The 20,724-nt window shown below is 42.3% G+C and overlaps 1 protein-coding gene and 1 pseudogene across 7 annotated transcripts in view; both read left to right on the forward strand.

Moving 5' to 3' along the window:
• PTPRS (protein tyrosine phosphatase receptor type S) overlaps positions 1–20,724 on the forward strand; it is a 458,571-nt gene that overhangs the window by 17,333 nt on the left and 420,514 nt on the right. The window lies entirely within an intron of this gene.
• Positions 6,642–6,760, forward strand: LOC148506640 (5S ribosomal RNA; annotated as a pseudogene).

Genomic DNA, 20,724 nt, shown 5'->3' on the forward strand with positions numbered 1-20,724 from the left:
CACACAGGTCACGCCCCGCATCACTAGTGACACAGCCACAGCGATTGTCACACCCCCTTCAGCATCACACAATAGGCCCTTCATAAATTTCAGCTCCAGGCCCATGTGGACATTAATCTGGCACTGGGCCCCACATGTTTGTTTGCCAGGGGCCCCCACAGACCTTATTCCGGCCCTGAGTCTGAAAGGGGTTAATACGCGACTGTCACTACAGTGATGGCTAATTAGAGTGTTGAAGAAGTGAACTGTACATCATGCTCTCACTGGCTGAAACAAACAGCAGTAAAAGCACAAACACTCATGAACTCAGGGCTACACAGTGGTAATCCATCAGCCATGATTCCTGCAATGCTGTGAGCAGTCCCCACCCCTCCCTTGCGTTCCCTTTTGTGATCTTATCTTTGTGAGCCTGAAAATGTCAATCTTGAATGACATTTATAGAGTTTTACAGGGCTGTAGCTTTATCTAATTGGCTTTGTATTCTCAGCATACACTGTAAAGGTGGGTACACAGTGAACAGATATATCTGCAGATCGAGTGATCTGCAGATATATCTGTAGATGATGGTCGTTCATACACACTGAACGGCCATCATCTTCCAGGCAGCCGGTGGGCGGGTCAGGGGCGTGTCCGCCCCCCTCCCTGCGTCTGCCACTACATGTGTACGGGTGGTATGTAGACTGCCCGTTCACACTTGCTGATGGACAGATATGTCTGCAGATATCTGTCCATCGGCTGTGCAGCACAGTCAATGCGATATGTCTGTGAACGACGTTGTTCAGACATATCGCTGGTACAAAATACTAACTTATATTTCAATCTCGCACCAGTTACATGATCCTTAATCTATTATATATGAAGTCTCATCTCATTGAAATGTTTATGTTCGGGGATAAAACCCCTAGAAATTTCTTTTATAGTTCAATCTTAATAGATTATAGAAACACAAAACAGAAAAAGGAAGAAGAGTTATTGTATTAGGTGCACTAGAGACATGGGTATATAAACAATTTTAAAATATATACATTTTATTGATATACAGTATATTAAAATAAATTGGGAACTCAATATAATGGCGAAGTATTTTAAAAGGAAGTAGTAGGAAATAAAGTGTAATAAAATTAATATGTATAAAATTGTGTCTACTGTTCAATGTTATACAATATTCAGGGCTTAAACCCTTTATTTCATCATCAATTTGTGTATGTGTAAACAGGTGAAGTTCAATTAATATTCCAATAATGATGTTTTATTCCATTAATAAAAAGAATTTTTTTTTGTTAATGGAATAAAACATAATTAAAAGGGTTTAAGCCCTGAATATTGTATAACATTGTTGAACAGTAGCCACAGAATCTTGTACATATATTAATTTTATTAATCAGTGGTTCCTAAACCTTTTCAAACACGGCGCCCTAGAAATTTTTTTCCATGGCACCCCTGGGCCAAAAGTTTTTATTGGGAAATTCAGCAAAAATGAAATGAAGTAAATTGTGTTTATATTTCAACTTAGGTGCATTGCTGTGGTGATGACAGGGCTGTGCTTCTTTTTGTTCACATTTTTTGATAGGCAAAACCAGTGCTAATGGCTGCCGATCACGCTGTGGAAAGATCATTTTATTTGGTACTGGACCGAGGCACTCCTGCATGTGACCTGAAGCACCCCGGGGTGCCACGGCACCTAGTTTGGGAACCACTACCATAGGCTAAAGATGGCATGGCCCACCGCACCCATGCCTCGGAATCTATCGCATTCTGGAGCTTGGTGTATATGCGGTAAGTGGCCAAACCTCCGAAAATGTAATATTTGGAGGTGTGACTGCAAAATCAGCATTTCTGCATCCCACCCTATGACTATCTGAACAAGTGATTGGATAGGGGTGGTACAGTTGTATAGATGTATGCAACATGGCATATGGACGAAAATCGGCATTTAGTTTTTAAGTATGCAGTATGAAAGCAATTGCGGATGTTTTGTGCGGAAATCTGAATCTGCCCCTCTATTAGGATCTGACAATTCAAATCATTTTTTTTTTCCATTGACCACTGAAAGTTCTTGCTACCAAATGACAAATTTAATTAAAAACCCATTTGTTGTGTATGCCTACTGTATAACATGATGCCACATTATTAATTAATTTTGTAGGTGGTCATTACTCTGATATACTATGGTGATTGCAAAGAAATTGCTTTTCAAAAATCTGCTGGCTCCAAGATATACAGTATGGGTAACATGTTGGTCTGCTGGTAGTGTTAAGGGGCCTATCCATTAGACGACTTTTTGAACGATCAGAAAGTCGTCTAATGGATAGCCGGTAAGGAACAGTGATGCGCGTGCACACTAGGTCCACGCCAACTATCTGTGGAACATGCTCGTCAAACTGACGATCGTTGGGTTCCACATGTTTGCAGATAGGTCGGTCTCCTGCACTGAATGACGTTCAGTGCGGGCACCGCACCCTGGCGACCTGATTGACTGAACACTAGTCGTTAAGTTTTTGGATAGGCCCCTTAACAGGCAACTATTTCTACACTGTTTATAAGCCAATATGTATTGCTAAATTAATAAAAGATTGGAAGAGATATTGGAAAGCAAGCTATCCTAACATGAACAGGCTCTGGTACTCCAGAGGAAGGTAATATTGTGCAAAAATCTGACTCCAGTCGTCCAGAACAAGAGCTAAAGTTCAAATATAAGCTGAGGCTGAATCCAGAGTCAATATGAAGTCTGGCCCTGATTCAGAGCCGGACGCTCTGACAGAGCGCTCGCTCTGAATCAAGGCCATCCCTTCTCCTTTTTGGAGCCGCCTCCGTCGTACGCATGCGCACTTGGGCAACATCAACCCGCTTGCGAGCGGGTCTGAATCAGGCCCTCTGTTTAGTAAAATAATATGAATAGTATCACTTACAATTCATAATATTCATAGAATTTAAACATCTTGCAGGCAGTATTGACTGTAATTAATGGTGAAATGCAGTCAGATGGTGTTTACTGGAAGTTGGAAAGCGGAAGTCGGCCTTGTGGAACTTTGTGTGAAATGTTTGGGACATACAAGTTTAGACTTCACATCGAATATCCTTAGATACTTGTAGATTATGTGTTGCCGTGCCCTGTCTGCCATACCATTTATTTCTAAATGGCTACCGCAGCACCTGATGGATTAATAGCTTATCAGATCCCAGAACCGCCCTCACAACCTTCATAGTTACCATATCTAATTACATCCCCTTTTACAGTCCACACATAACCTTACACATTGTCTTTCTCTCACATCCTCATGACATTTGGCCGACATTCCTGTGTGACTGGATCATGCAGCCAACCAAGAAACTGTGCATTGTGGCTGGACCAAGATGCAATATATAGCACCTATCCTTGTGTATCAATGCCTATTTCCCTATAGATTGTAAGCTTGCGAGCAGGGCCTTCCTACCTATATATCTGTCTGTTATTACCCAGTTTTGTTCTATCAATGTTGACAATTGTAAAGCGCAACGGAATATGCTGCGCTATATAAGAAACTGTAAATAAATAAATAAATAGTAGTAAAGTGTGGAAAGAAAAAAAAAAAAGTATAATGTAAGGTCCCGTTGAGTCAGCAGCTATTGCACTACGAAGTTTAAGTCCCAGTGTGACCCACTGGGACAATAGAGTGGATGATACTCTCTACTAGGTAACGGAATCAGTGTAATTGTGTAAGTGTTTTCTATGAATGAAATATGCTGCAGCCCGGACCAAGCCCAGATGGTAAGTTGCCAAAAGGGTGAAGTCCTGGCACCTAGCAGCGGGACTAGTGAATATATGTAGCACATTTCCATACAGTGTTTTAAACTATATGCATGTAAAAATTATTTAAATAGAAGAATGGGCTTTGCAGCACTCCAGCCAGAAAAGTAGGATCCCGGACACAGCATGTGCAGTGCATATGTGAAATGTGTTTTTGAATATTTTTAATGTATATAAGAAAGATGTAGTTAATGTTTAAATGTTTATATTTAAAAACATTTCTATAACTTCTTCCTTGTGGTCCAGTAGGGGGAGGCTTGGAAGGTGCAAGGTAGGCTGGGGCTCTTGGAATGGGAGCCAGGAGACCTTTACCAAGGTGAATGGCTGGGTTTTCTCCCCAAGCAAATTCATGCACAGAGGGCTGGACATTACCACCTGTCCATTGGCAACTATGTTAAACCTCACCAGCTGGATGCACATGGACAATATATTAATTCAGCTGGATTGGTTAAAGGGACAGGGCCTGGATTACCTCATGCAGTATTATATGCTAAAACAATGTTAGAATGGTGCCACGGTGGCCATTTTGAGCTACGTGTAGAGGCTGACAGGATACAGCCACACACTGTCTACAAACTTTTAAATGTTATCTCTTTTATGATGCTACTTTTGCAGAGAGCATTTTTTTTCAATGAATGTGGTGTGCTAGTTGCCATGCTTTAATACATATATTAAAACGCACGAACGCACTTTTATACACACACACGCACACATGCACCCCCTTCCCCTCCCCCTACCTGCTGGGATCTGCCTTTTGGATATCACATTCTGAAGGATGTTTCCATTGTGGACTTTTTTCTGGCCAAAACAAAAATCACTTGGAACTATAACCTTCTATGGATCCCAGATAAGCATCTTTAATACTTGTTTCATGTATGGGCATTTCCTATTGTTTTAAAATAAATAATTGTTTAAATATTATCATACCTTTCTGGAGGATTTTATTTATGTTTTGAGATGCATGGAACACAATGAATTACAGTATGGTCCTTTGTTGTGGAACCTTTAGGAAAGCTCATTGAGATTTTATCTGACAGACACATTTCTAAAGCTGGTTACACAATTGAAATCAATATCAGTTGATCGGGATGATGATTGTATAAGTGTGTATGCAGGAGTATTAGCTGATAAACGCTTATTACGCTCCTGCAACGGCCGGGATCAAGAGGTCACATCTGATGTGCTGTTTAATATTTATCGGCATGACCTCTCGATCCCATAGAAGGCCGTACACACTGAACTATTTCTAGCACAGTGTGTACAGGGCTCTGGGGTCAAGCTGGGTGCGCTCTGCTCGTTTGATCGGGAGCGTTAAACCCGATCAGCTGGGGTTTGCATACCCAGATTTACTCATTTGAGGTACGCAAATAATTGATTCTCAAGTCCATATTAGTTGAACTACACTGTTGTGTTTTTTAATTTTATTTAGCGTTCTTCCTGCTTTGTTAGTATCGCAGTTTATATATGAGGTGCACGTTAGAGATTAATTTTATAAATGAGTACTTAAGCTGTTAATAATGTCGCAGTGGCTAATTTATGCACGCCCAGGAAAGGACATTCAAACGGACAGGCACGCCTGCGTTTCTCCGGCCACTCCCCCGTTACCACCCCCAAATGCTGACACCCCGTCACTCGCTCTGCAATGGCTTTGTATCTGCGTAGTGCGATCACAATGCTTACCTGCGCACGCGCACTGCGGCGCATGTGCAATACGCACCATCAGCCGTTCTGCGTACGATATTGCGTTCCGTGATGAATCAGGAGCAAGGTTTGTATAGCTTCATAAAGGGTTCTGAGCAGACTCGGAATGTTGCTGTTTGTTGCACCAAATAAACTCAAGTTGTTTATGCATTCAAACTGTTTACAGAGTGCCATTCCTTTCTGTACATATATTATCTATTTCTTCTTCATCCACTAGGGGACACTGGAGGTTATAGACGGTGCTAAGTGGGAGCTGGAACTTTAAATTTTAAGAAGTGTGCATAGCTCCTCCCCCTCTATACCCCCTACAAGCCCAGTCTTAGTTCGTGCCCGAGGGGAGCTGGATGTGCATGCACATTCTCCTCAGGGTTTTTATTAGTTCGCTTCTATGCTGAAGTTAGAAGATTTTCATTGAGGACAGACAGCCAGCAGCAGCACTGCCTGTCTGCAACGATGGAACTGCTGGGGGGACCTGCTTGCAAGTGCACGCACTTCGCCGGGGGCCCCCGACTGCTTAGACTAGGGGTCAGGGAACTTTTTTACCTTTTACCCCAAAATATATTTAGATACGCCGACGCTACCCCCTTGATTTGAAAGGAAGGAAATCATATAGCAGTGCCCCCATAGTTATGTCCCTGTAGTAGTGCCCCCATAGTTATGCCCCTGTAGTAGTGCCCCCATATAATGCCCCTGTAGTGCCGCTTGTACAAAAAAAACACTTACCTTAATTCCCGCTCCTGCATCTGCCGCCGTCCCGTCCGCCCGGTGGCTCCTCCTTGTAACTATGTGAGTGACGTCCTGACAGGCCGGCTCTGAATCAGGGCCTTATTCCGTTAGCATAAGATACAATGACGTTTGCCTTATCGCCTACAGGAGGTGATTTCGGCTTGTAAATCGCTGTTTTACGCAATGGCTTCTCTCTCCTGAGCAGGAGGCTTCTCGGAAATGGAGGGGCTTTCAGGTCAGGGGTTCTAGATATGGGCCTTGGAATGTCAAAACCATGGCTCTTTCTAGTTCCACTAATCAGTGTCAGATGGGATAGATTTATTTTCTGCATTCCGCTTGGTATTGCTGATACGGGAGGAGGACACTAGTCCTGCTCCACAATATTTCTTTCTAAAGAAATAAAAGACAAGCTATTGCATTTCCAGTTGCCTACGGCCACACCACTTTGAACACGCCCGATCTTGTCTGATCTTGGAAGCTAAGCAGGGTCAGGCTTGGTTAGTACTTGGATGGGAGAATGCCTGGGAATACCAAGTGCTGTAGGCTTAATCAATAAAGCTGGATTATGTTCTGTTGTCAGTTTGGGAACATCCCGATTAACAAATTTCAGATGTCCCGGCGGTTATTATCTTTTTTTCTCCTTTTCATGCATAGCAGTATATCTTGTGAGAATCCCACTACAGTAGATACATCGGTTTTGCGGCTGTTTAAGAAGTCTAGACATGTCTTTAAAGACATCGGACAGCAGTTTGAAGTATACTCTCAAGTCCATTGGTACAGCTGCAGGTGTGATACTATGTCCTATCATTGTAATCTGCATGAAAGCGAGTGCAGTATAGACGAAAGCTGTGAAAATACTTCCTTTCGCGGATAGTATTTTTTTCTTGCAGTGGATCTAAATAAATGGATTTCTCAAGTTACTGGGGGTAAATTCTCATATATTCCATCTGCGGCTCTTCCCCACTAGAGGTTCTTATTCAAGACCCTCGTTTCGGTCCTTTAGTGCTCCAGGTTGTTCAGAGGACCATCAACTTCCCGTGGTTCCGGGAAGAGTCGCAACTACATCTACTCAACAATTAAGTCCACTATTAAGCCTAGTGAATGATGGGCTTTCCTCTCACCTGGGGGACCCCCCGAGTGAGCGCGAGTCTTCAGGACTTCAGAGTAGTATGGACGGAATATTGTACGGACATTTGGGTCTGGGATATCATCACTCATGGATACAAGCTTGACTTTTTAGTCTCTACCTTGTTATTTTACACAGGTTTGCCAGTTTCCAACGACCGGAGTATCATTTTACAGCAAACTATACACTAGCTTCTATTCACGAGAGTGGTGGTCCAGGTTCCCAGACGTCGGACCGTACAACGTTTTTTACTCCAGTCTTTTCGTGGTTCTGAAGCCCTACGGCTAGGTCAGACCTAGTCTGAACTTGTAGAATCTCAATCTATTCCTAAGGATTTTCAAGTTCAAGATAGAGTGCCTGATTCAGAGTTGGGAATAGAGTGAGATATCTCTCTCAACTGTGAATCTGAACAAACCATATTGCAATGCAAGGGATGTAAATACATACATTTTTTTACATGTGGGGTAAATACTGGCTGCTTTTGCATGTAGCCCACAAATACTTAACACAGCTTTATTATTACTCTACAATTTAGATGTCAGTTTGGAAACACTCCTCCCAAATCTAAATCTCTCTGCACATTTTAAATCTGCCCCACCTGTAGTGCAGCATGGTTTCACCAAGATGATCAGTTGAGAGAGATATCTCACTCTATTCCCATGTCTGAATCAGGCTCAGAGTCCCTTCAGTTGGGGATTGCAGGACTAGAGGACGGCGATTCACGATATCTTTGTATATCAAGGACGACTTCTTCACATCCCTGAGACAGCCTGCAGGTTCTGTTTCCACAGAGACGGTGGTGCAGCGGTCACCGCCAATGAATGGATGCCAGTCGCATGCGCCCGGCATCCATTCACAGTAACCGTAGCGCTTGGGGGCTGCCCGGCATGTCCGTAAGTGCCGAGCACGACCCCAGGAGTGATGAAAAAGGGACACGTCATAAAGACACGCCCCTTTTCTTTGTCCACACCCATTTTTTGGCCGCACGCAGAAGTGCCCTATCTCTAGGTCCGGTGCCCTGCCTGCTGCCGGACCTAGAGTGAACACTACATATGAGTATGTCTGGTCACGTTGCTGCTACACCTCCCGGTTGGTGTCGGCTAATATCCCACTTGTTGGTATTATTATTATTATTATTATTATTATTATCCTTTTATATGGTGCCATAAGGGTTCTGTAGCACTTTACAAAGTGCATAAACAAATGAGCACCCAAGAAACCGTTATTAACAGTTCCAAACAAATGCAGAACAATGACATTGTTTATAAAGGGTTGGGTACGGGATTCTGATATCTTTCTGGAAGTATTATAATCCTTACCCTAACACTCTCTCTAACCCTAACCTCCCCCTAGTGCCTAACCCTCCCTCTAACCCTAACCTCCGCAGTCTGTCAGTATTCTGACAGTCTGGATGCCATTGTGGGTATTGTGACCGATGGCACCCTGACTGTCGGAATGCTGACTGCATCCTGTTTATAAACATTGTTGCATTAGCGATCATAACACTTAAAGAAGCAGCAGGGCGTTAACAACCAAAACATATTCAATTAGCCGCGAAGAGTCCCGTACTTTTCGCATGCTGGACTTTTCGGCGACATCGCTGGTTTTCAGTGCGAAAAAGTATTGCGCTTGTCCCCGCTTATTCCAGTGTTCAATCAGAAATCTGCAAAAACGGGACCCGGCAAAACTCTAACATGCGATAAGTGCTGTCTGATTTGGGGAAATCTTCCTGACACCCCACAAAAGATGCACTGACATTGGGGAATCACTATAGACACCCCCGAATAGGCCTGCTGAAGGTATTTGGTTTACTTAAATGCTCTCAATAGCTGCTAATTAGCGTCTTTGCAGTAGTGGTGAAGAATGGCATTTAGCAATTTGGGGTACACGAAAATGGGTGCTAGCACATTTTAAAGTTGCTAAAGTGAAGTTTTAAAAATCTTTAAAAAATCCACCTGCCAACCTAAAAACACTGGGGGCATACTTGGGGACCTCCATAGAGTCTATTTCGCTAGTTTTTAAGTTTGTCCTCCAACTTTGGACTTTTTCGCCCCCAAAATGAAAGTACTTTTTTGGGGTGAAATAAAGTATTTTTTAAACTTTTTAAAAAAAATTTTTTTTATGCAGTTTACCTTTGGTGGACTGTCCCAGGGTGCAGGGTTTTTTTTCCCAAGTTTGCACACCAAAATCCCAATTCTGCACTTTTTTTCGCCTATTCCAATGCATTGACTTTCCGCATAGGCGAAAAGTCTACGGAAATGAATACGGAGGAAGCTTTTCACAGGGCGAAATGATATCTCTCGCGATATTTTTCACGGCTAATTGAATATGGCCCCAAGTATTAGGTGCCATTATGGGGAGTTAGGAGTAAATGCTAGTATAAGTAAGGGAAGGAGAACACGTGAGGGCCCTGCTTGTCTAAAGGGCCAGTGCTGTGCTTGGTAGGGTGTAAAGGGCTTGCACTTGAAGACATGGAAATCAAACGCAGGGCAATTGAAAAAACATCATTTGGCGCGAATTGCATATAATACCAATGGATCTCCATAGATGCTAATAAGAGAAAAACTAATCTATACTTACAATAAAGATGTAATGGTTGTGTCTGTACATAGAATTTTTTTTTGAGAAATGTGCTCCTTGGGCCTGTGTATGGACTATGGAGACGGAATTTGTTTTTTTAAATATTTGTTTGTATGTCTGTTTGTTCCGGCATCACGCAAACACTATGGGATGAACTGGATTGCGTTTTCAATATAGTATAGATTAGTCACCTACAAATAAACTGAAGGATGTATTATCTCAATGTGGCATCAGGAAATAAAGGAGGAGAGGAGCAATAAAGGAAAAACCAGATACTTGACACTCTGGAGCTCATTCAGACCTGCTTGCTAGATGTGTTCGCTCACACCCAGCGTATGCAAAATCCGGCACACACCCAGAAGGGCAGGCGATCGCACGGCAAAGCATAGGCACACCCACTATGTCTTGGCGTGCGATTGCTTTGTGTAGGCAGACGGCCACCAGCCTGTCTTAAGGTGCCCACTTGGAAGTGTATGCAACCATCGGTACCTCGGGTACCATCTGATGCGATCGCAGCACTTGAGGTTGACTATACCGTACCGCAAGCACTGCAATCACTTCAATGTGAAATACAACCAGGTCACTTGTACAATGACACTGCCTGTTAATTATGCACGCCTCTGAAACGGCGTTAAGACGCTCAAGCACGCCTGCGTTCGCACCTCCACTCCCTCGTTGTCAATGGCCAGCCCCTGTCACCACTCACAAACTACTTCTCCTGTCACTCACTCTGCTGGGCTGTCTATGCACAGCGTGCGAACGCTTCCCGATCTCTTGCACTGATACCCTCACTGCGATGCATGCGCAGAAAGCAGCCAGCTACGAGCGAATGCATCCTAGCAAGCAGGTCTAAATCAGGTCCTCTTTGCATGCACTGTGCAAGCTCCTCAAGCCAAAAATTACTAGATGTACTGTATAAATATAATTTTTGGGGGGACGAATCTACTTTTAGGGACTTTATGAACTATGGAGACAGTTTTTTTTTTTTTTTAATCTGAATATGCACGGGCTCCTCAAGTCCAAAATGACTGTGTGTGTATATATACATACACATCTATCTCTCCAAGATCTTTTTTGCAGTTAAATCCAACTATAAATTAAGTACTAATCAGCCGTCTTATCTTGACTCATGAAGTTGCAGTATACATGTCAATCCAGTAGATGGCGCACCAAGACAAACACACTGGGCCATATTCAAAATGGGAGCAAAAAGTCCAGCACGGAGGTTAGAGTGGGGATAAAGTATCGGGCGCATGCCCGCTTATCCCCGTATTCAATTATAAAGGAGCGAAAACGGGACCTGGCAAGATTGGATCTGGGGGAAAAAAACTGGAATTTTCGGGAAATGTGCCTGGGACCCCCCCCTTAAAGATGTCCAGACATGAGGGATCACTATGGGTACCCCCATTTTTTGCCTGCTGAAGGAAGTCCGGGTTTGTAATAACCGCGGCAGGTGCATATTTGCAGCTATGAAGTGGTGAAGAATAGTACTTAGGAATAGTTATCCCCCCCCCCAAAAAAAAAACAAAAAAAACAACAAACTTGGGGTACATGAAAAAGTGTTTTTCTTTTGGGGGGGGTGTTTACCCCAAAATGTTAAATATTTTTTTGGGGTGTCCCAATTATTATTATTTTTTTTTCTTAACACAGATCATTTTTATGGGCCATCCCAGGGGGGCAGGCTATTTTTTTTAAAGCCTGCACACCTAAACCCCAATTCTGCACTTTTTTCGCCAGCTAAAGGCTGGTGAAAACTTATCCCCTTTTTTTTTCAAACCTGCGAAAAGTCTTTGAAATTAAATACGGGGATAATTGAAATAGGCGAAAATGACGTCATCGGTGATAAATTATTGCCGATTCCGACATTTCTCTCCAAATTGAATCTAGCCCTATATATCATAGTGTTGCTGCTCATATTACTTGCAATCGTGTTACTGTAGGTTAGTGGCTTGCTCGCGAGTTAGTAGCCCCAAGCATCTGTGTTAATCCCTGAAAAACGGCAAATCTAATTTACAAAGACATTTTGTGATCAATGGACTCGACTTAATTGAACACAAATTAAATAGCATCGTGTTGGATCTCCCGGAGCTATTAAATTCTATGATCGCACCCCTCCAGGGGTGCGAACAGAAATCCGACAAAAGTAAGGCGCGATGCTGTTTTCTGTCCTTAGCGCTGCGGAAACAGCATTGCGCCGGAAAGTTTAGTCAGAGAATGCCCGTTCTCGTGACTAAACAACCTGTTTAAGGCGCAAGGGGCGGGAGAATGGGCATTCCCTGACCTAACAGCGCGTAGAATTGAATAGCTTCGGGAGCTCCCTCCCGGCGCTATTTAATTTGCGTTGAATGGAGCCCAATGTCTACAATATAAAATATACATCACAATATTAGATGCCACTACTGTCTTTGTAAAATTAGTTCTTCTGAGCAATAACTGACATCCACACGAGCTAAGCTGCAGGCTAACGCTACTAACTACTAAAATTGGCAAATAAATGTTATTAGAGCAGATGTCTTACATATACTAAAATGGCAATACTACATGTAAGCGTTTGGAGCTAGTCTGGATACAGATGTGTCCTTACAGTCACGCAAAAAAGCCCCTCTCCGCGCGCCAGGTCCCGTGAGACTGCTAGTGCCAGGCGTATTTTTTGCGTCTTTGTGATGAAAATGGCTCTAGTCACAATGTGATGCAACTAGGACGTACAAGCTGTGCTGATTTAATTTAATATGCAACATAACAAGCAATATTTGTGTGCGACTGAGTCTCTGAATCTGTACACAAGGTGATACAATGCCACTTAGCCTTTTTCATTCCAAGTTCCATTGTGCTTCATATACAGCCTCAGGTGCACACGGATCTACAAGTGTTGCATATCAAATTAATCAGCACAGCTTTCTACACTGCAATTTATGATTTAGGTTGTTCTCACCCCTGCAGTGCAACATGGTTTTTGCCCAGTGCTTTTTTTTTTTTTTGCTTCCAACTCAGAACCAGTCCCCTCTGTTTTGAAAATTAGTTTTCTGCTGTTGCCCTTTGTATACGAGAACAAAGATCTCTAGAAAGCTTAGATTTCTCTGGAGAGATCTCGAATTCCGCAAAATAGCTCTTGGAGTTACTTGAGATACCATGGAATACCATGACACAAAAGTGGATCGATCTTCTTAATTTAAATTGTAATTTGTAATGCATCCCTACTTTTGAACTTAACTCCTTTATGCTTACGCACACTGTCTATAGGGTAGCCATATTTGATGTCACAGCACACTGTGAAGTAGTACACCGGATCATGCAGTGTGTAAGGCACGCGCAATGTATTATTACATTACATTGCATCGCACTGTCAGCTGGGTCACACATTATATAGTCTGTACCCAGCTTTAGGGTTCCTTGATGCCCACGTTTGGCCACCTCTATCCATAAGGGATGTGTGATGGCAGTGAACAGTGATGTAAAAGTGTTTAGAATGTTGTATGTGATATTATCACGGATACCATTAATGATGTAATTTGTCATGTAATTTACTGATCATCACAAAATCAGTTAATCAGCCAATCAATCACGAGAGTTTAAGGTGGTTTGAATCATGGCCAAGGTTTCCTTTCAGTTGTTATTTACGCTATAGTTAAACTGTAGAGGAGTGTTGTATTGGTCATTATTCTAACACCAAACTTCACCTAGGTTTAGGGGAAACAAACCCACCCCCCCATCCAAAAAAAACAAACAAAAAAAAATATCACTGACATGATTATATTCCATTCAGTCACTGATTTATTTTCTCCACTGGCCGCTGACATGTAGGGGCAGTAGCTAGCAGCTTCTCATTTGAGAATCTAGTGACAGCTGTTCCTCCATGTTAGTGATAGACTGTGAGTGGTAGTGCAGCCCCTCTTTATATAAGGTAAGGTGCATAGGTCAGAAAGTGCCTGAAAAGAGAGGGAGGGGCACCCGGGATACCTGTACCCTACTTGACATGTTCCCAAGAAAGGTTTGGTTAAACCAGGGGTTCTCAAACTCTGTCCCCAGGACCCCAAACAGGTCTTGTTTTCCAGGTCACCTAGCAGGTGCACTGGTGTATTTATTACTCACTGACACATTTTGAAAGATCCACAGGTGGCGCTAATTCTCACTTGGAAAACATGCACTGTTTGGGGCCCTGAAGACCGAGTTTGAGAACCTGTGGGTTAAACTTACCGCAGTTCCCATTTCAGATTTCAACTAAAGTATTTATTTGGACAGAGGTTCCCAAATTCCGCCATTACAGTCCAGGTTTTAAGGATATTCATGCTTGAGTCCAGATGGTTAAATCAAATTGACTGAGGTGATAATTAATTCTGCTTTTCCACCTAAGTCCTGGGTCAGACCCGAGATTTGGAACACTGTTCGAAAGTGGGTCAGACCCCTTTTCTACTGCGGTGCTGATACGGATTATTCCTGGGGCGGTTCCGTTCACACCGCACACAGATGCAGTGAACACTTCTCCCGGCGCTTGGAGATGACATAATCTCCAAGCACCGAAAAATCCTGGAAGTCCTGTTAAACGGGACACAGGTTGGATGACCAGGGGTACCCATTTACACTGCAGGGTTGCACAGGTCATTCCCGTGTTAAACCCTGCAAGCAACGTCAATCCAACCCTTGCCGCTTTTTACGGATAAATTGTATGAAGAAATCTTCAAAAAACAGGTGCTCCAATGGGTTCCCTTTCCACAGCAGCTGTATACAATGGGTATAGTCTACCCAATTGAAAACAAGGAATTACAGCACTGATGTGAGGTGTTTGGATAGGTAATATGACTGAACCAGATGAATTGTAATGAATAAATATAAGTTTTAATGGTTCTTTGTTGCAATAATAAGTAAAAACAGTAAATATAGCACAATAAAAACAATTGGCCAAAATCATACCAAATGCCCTTAAAATGTGGTCTGTAATGGCTGAGTTTGGGAACCTCTGGACTATGCAATAATCCTTTTTTGTGAGTTTCTCATTTGTCTCCCACACCATTCCCGTGGGATGGACCATCAAGAAATTAATATTATTTAATTATTGGAATAAGAGGAAACTCCTAATAGGAAAGCTTCTTACAAGATTTAGATTAGACTTTTGTATTTGTATTGTTGATTGCTATGTTGTATTAATCCTATTCATTTCTATATTTCAATAGCGTTAGGTTCAATCAATTATTTTTGTTCAAAAATAATATAGCAAGTTTAGCGCTTCATAGTTTGTTTGTTTTGTGGCACAAATTTTATAAACTGTAATTTCTATTTGTAATCCAGTCTCTGATTTTATCAAACACATGCTTCTTCTGTCACAGGATTCAGTTGAATCATTTCATTGTCAGCGGATAAAGTGATCATTAAGTTCGTTGAGTAATGTTTTTCCATTAACTAAAGTTTTTTTCTAGCTGTAACCATTTCTTTAATTGGTAACTACCTAACAGCAGTGATGAGACCTAAATACATATAATTTCCAGATAAATATGATCAGCTTGCCATTAAATGGTTTATTAAAAGTACAGAGGTTATAGCAAATAAAGACTGGGGGGCTGATGCAGAGAGGAATATTTGTCTGTTTGCGAAATGTATTTTATGTGTTTTTTGCAATGCGCAGGTACAAGCAATGCAGAGTCGTACTTGTTTCAATCACATCTACCTTTCTCAAAAATCCTAAAATTTCAAAGCGCACCTGTGCTTAAGCAGCTTTCTTATTTAGCCAATAAATGTATAAAAGTATAGATGCATAATAGAAAGTGCTAAATGTTATATAATTAATATAAATATATTAATCAAAATCATAGAAAAGAGGGATACTCCTATAAATGCAATGTGTAGTAAAATATTTGTGTAAATATATGTCAGTGGTATTTTTTTAAACTATCTCTAAAGCAGTAGCTTTAGAGATTGCTTTAGAGTAGCTACAAAATAGCAGTAGATTGTAACCGCAACAATGTAAAAAATAAATATAAAAAATAAATAGTAACAGTGTGACTGGATGAGTTCACTCGCCGGCCGATCACAGATTGGGTTTGAACCCCACTGGATCTTGGGGTATCAGAGATTCCCGCTTACAGTCAGTAACCACCTGTCACTGACTCCGCCCACTGCGCAGTGGGCGTGTAACAATGCTGCTACCACCAAACTCCTGCAATTCGACGCAATAGACCAGGCTCTGCATGGTAGCTGGCAGAGGGCTTGAGCTTGGAGGCACCTGGGCTCAAACCAGGACAGTCGGAGAACTGAATAGTGTTTTGCGCAATTCTGTTGTCGCAGGACTTGGATGCAGTCGTAAAGGCAAAGATGTTTATTGCTCAATAGTCTTAAAAAAGACTCTTCCCTCAGCTTTAAGGGGGTCAGCATACAAAGATGTTTACAGCTGTTCAATCATTGATGTTCAATAAGATACACACTAAACCAGGTTAGCAAGCCTTCTTCCTCTGCACACGGGGGTATCGGGAGCTGGGGCTCGGTAACATACATTTAAAATGGGTACCTAACGCCTATTCTATTTAAAATGGCGCTGCAGCATGAGTGGTTGACCCCTTCAGTGCCGCGGCCGCCATTAACCACGTGTGGCCAGCCTCCGGCCACACTGTCCAACATTTATTTTTTTAAGTTTTGCCCCTTTTTCAGAGCCCCTTTGGTATCCCCACAGGGCATAAGAGCCGGCCCAGGGGAAAGGGGGCATTGCCACGCCCCCTTAGAAAAAATAACCTTTTTGCAGTGCTGCGAAGCGGTGCTGCATGCTGGGTAGGGGGGCACTGTGAGCCACTCAGCCCGACGCAAATCAAGTGTGATCGCTCCCTCCCACAGGCAGAGGAGACTGCTGCTGCAGGCTCCCACTGCTGCTTCTGACAGGTAAGAGAGGGGTGCAGCGTCGGACCTGGGCCCCCGCCAGGCCCCTCTGCCAAGCTCGGGTAAGTGGTACCTGCTACCCCCTCTCCCTCTCTGCGCCCCTGTCTAGCTGCAGCTACTTCTGGTGGCCACCAGGGGGAGAGCATATTACTGAGAGGTGTCCAGTATTATAGGACTCCGGCAACATGACTCCTCTAGATATCCCTGCTCACTGCTGCTCGATACAGGGCTGTGGCAGATGCTGTGCTACAAGTAATATTACTGCACTGTTATGTGTGTATGTCTAACACTATGGATATGGGGATGCCTGCTGGGCACTGTATAGGTAAGTGTAGGGGGTGTATGCTGGGCACTGTATGGGTATGTGGGGGGTGTATGCTGGGACAGTGTGGGTATAGGAGGGTGCATGCTTAGCACTGTGTGGGTATGGGAGTTATGTGTATGCTTGGCACTGGATTGCTAGGCTGGGCACTGTGAGTATAGGGGCTATATGCTGGGCACTGTGAGTATAGGGGGTATATGCAGAGCACTGTATGGGTATGGTTATGTGCGTATGCTGGGCACTGTATGGGTGTGTGCATATGCTGGGCACTGTGAGTATAGGGGGTATATGCTGAGCACTGTATGGGTATGAGGGGGTGCATGCTGGACACTGTATAGTTAAGGGGCATACTTGCTTACCCTCCTGTGGGAGACTACTGGTTTAGTGCAGGGCACACCCCTGAGTGGCAATAGATATGCCCATAGGTGGGTGTAATAAAGATTGATGGGTCTGTGAAGAGATGTCCCTTACTAAATGCTACTCCTTTAAAAGTGTTTCTTAATTAATCATCTAATTTTGAAAGAACTGAATACAGAGGGTAGGCTTTGTGGCTCATTGCTTTCATAGTACTTGGTTTTCTCCCATTTTTTTTTTTCTTTCTTTTATGAAGTGTGTTTTACCTGTGTGTACATTACTTCTTATGTAGTACTCTATGCGCTATGCATGTGGGACAAAATATAATTCCCTGTGCCCACAAAAGAGTATAACACATTAGCACACAGTATATAAATTACCTGACTCTGCTGTGGAGTCTAGCAACATACTATGTTGTGCTCTCTCCTGGGCAAATTCTTTCCAACGTCATAGTTCCCCTGTGATTGCTGTGCCAAGTATCACTATAGACAAAATAGTCATTCAAATACATTTTATATAAATAACGCTTTTGTGTTAAAAGTGAAATACACTTCCTTCATGTACGTTTAATTTGGTTGCTATCTCTCGCAATGCAGCACAAATTGATATGATTATTTTTTACTAAGGTAATGTCTATCCATGTTTAACCTATAAAGGGGCCTATCCATTAGCAGATCTTTCTGAAAGACAAAAGATTTATCTTTTGAAAATTCCTGGGGCTGCTGTGACAGATATCTGTCATGTACATGACAGATTTTTGCAAAGGACGAACGATACTGCATGACATCATTCTGGGAGTGGATTTTTTTTATGTTTCTATTAATTTTCATTAAAAAAATCGTTAGTCGTTTGTTGTTTACCGCGCCAGATATTTCTAATATCTCAGCGATAAACGATAATTGACCAACATGTTGGAGAGACAAAATACCCAATTTGTCGGCCGCGGGAGTGCGCATTTTGATCGTTCAGAGCCTATTCTTTAGCAGATAAATTGAACGACTGAACTATAAATCGTTCATCGTTCAAATTTATCTGCTAATGGTTAGGCCCCTTTACTTTATTAATATGAAAGATAATTTCTTATAATATCTAGGGATCTCCCTGTGTTTTCTGTTAACCTCTTCTAATGAAAAGGTCTCCCGGAATGGTTGGCAACAGGAGGCCACGAGCCAGCAAGTCTTTATCTGTAGCCCCCGCTGGCTTTTTTTTTTTTTTTGTTACCTGACATTTTTGCATTGAATTGGAATTACACTGAATGGAAGCAGCTGGCACCCACTCAGAGACATGCAGGTCACATAGCACCTCCTCTGACCAATGAGAAAATACAGTGCATTCTGCATTATGTGCTATATCTCCCTCCTAGGAGTGTTATGGCTGGTATGTGGCATGCTGATGTGTTTTGGAAAGCATATGGGATCAATGGGCTTGTGGGGTAACTTTGTAGCAAAGGGTGGTCTAAGGGCATTTGAGGCTATTTTGGAGCAAGTACAATTTTGGAGAATGACATGTGGGAGCATATTGGGATTAACGATGTGGGGTGTTTATTTTTTTTATTATATTTTTATTAAACTTTAAAGACATTCATTTTACATCACATTAATACAGTAATTTTCTCTATTTTAACATGTACCATATATATAAATTTGTATATATTATAATATTATAGACAAAAATACAAGAATACACTTCAAACAAAATCATATAAAAAAAATAAAAAAAAAACACCAAATGAAAACTTCTAAATTCCATAGTCCAGGGTAGTTTTATTCATCCATTTAATTTCCTGTTTTCAGCCTAAAGCTGCATATACACGTAAAGATTATCTGTCCAACCATCCAACTAGTTGATTGTTTGGAATGAAAATCTGGTAAGGTATGGGAGTAAATGATGATCAGCAATTTGCTCCTAATATATATGCCAGAGAACAGATGAAAATGGTCGTTCAGACAAGTTTGTTAAATGTTTGATCTAAACAATTTGTTCAAACAACAGTTTTTGTCCATTTTCCGTCATTTGGGAGCAAATTGCTGATTGTCATTTGCTTTCATACCTTATCAGATTTTCATTCCAACCAATCAACTAGTTGGATGGTTGGACAGAAAATCTTTACGTGTGTATGCACCTTAATGCTGCATACACATGGGCCGATTTTCCTGAACGATAACGATATCGTTGAACGATATATCGTTCATATCGTTAATTTTTAGGCAGTGAACGATCAACCAATGACCAACGATGCGCGTTCCCGCATGGACGATAAAGATATCTTTCATCGTCCATGCATGCAGGCCAACTTGGACGATATCGTCAATTTTCCCTGTTCAGAGATGTGGCAGGATGAATCACTGAAAGATATCTTTGAAAGATCTTTGAACGATATCTTTGAAAGATATCTTTCAAGTCATTGGTGGTACAGATCGTACTCAATTGCCCGTATTCAATTGCCGGCAAAAAGTCCTGGACTTTTCGCATGCCGGACTATTCGCCGTCATTGCCAGTTTTGCCTCTGGAGAAGTATCGCGCTAGTTACCGTGATCCATCCTATTCAATTGCAAAGGACGCTAGAACACGTCCCGGTGAAACTTAGATCAGCGAAAAGTCCTGTTAGATTTGGGGAAATCAGCCTGACACCCCCCAAAAGATGCACTGACATGGGGGATGACTATGGATACCCCCGAATAGCCCTGCTGAAGGTATTTGGGGTACTTAAGTGGTCTCAATAGGTGCTATTTGGCGTATTTGCATATGAGGTGAAAAATAGCATTTAGAAGAAAATTTTCTTCAAAATAACTAGTCCCAGCAAATTTGGGGTACTTGCAAATGGGGCTAGCATATTTAAAAGTTGCTAAAGTGAAGTTTTAAAAATCATGGAAAAACCACCTGCTGCAAACACCTGCAAAGGAAAAAACACCTGGGGCATACTTGGGGACCCCCCCCCGGAGTCTATTTCACTAGTTTTTGTTTGTCCCCCCAACTTCACACTTTTTCACCCAAAAATGAAAGTACTTTTTGGGGGTGTTCTAATGGATCTTTATTACTTATTTTAACCAAGTTTACATTTTGGGGACTGTCCTAACACTGCACGGGGGTTCCCCCGCCTTTGCACCCCAAAACCACCAAGCTGCACTTTTTTACCCCTCCATTTAGAGGCGAATCTTTTCTGCCTATCTGAATGTATTGACTTTCTGCTTAGGCGAAAAGTCATTGCAGTTGAATTGGGCGGAAAGTTTCCGACAGGCGAAATGACGTCATCTGCGAAAACTTTTCGCC

Source organism: Taudactylus pleione, unplaced genomic scaffold, assembly GCF_031769625.1.
Source record: "Taudactylus pleione unplaced genomic scaffold, aTauple2 ptg000399l, whole genome shotgun sequence".
NCBI classification, from domain to species: domain Eukaryota; kingdom Metazoa; phylum Chordata; class Amphibia; order Anura; family Myobatrachidae; genus Taudactylus; species Taudactylus pleione.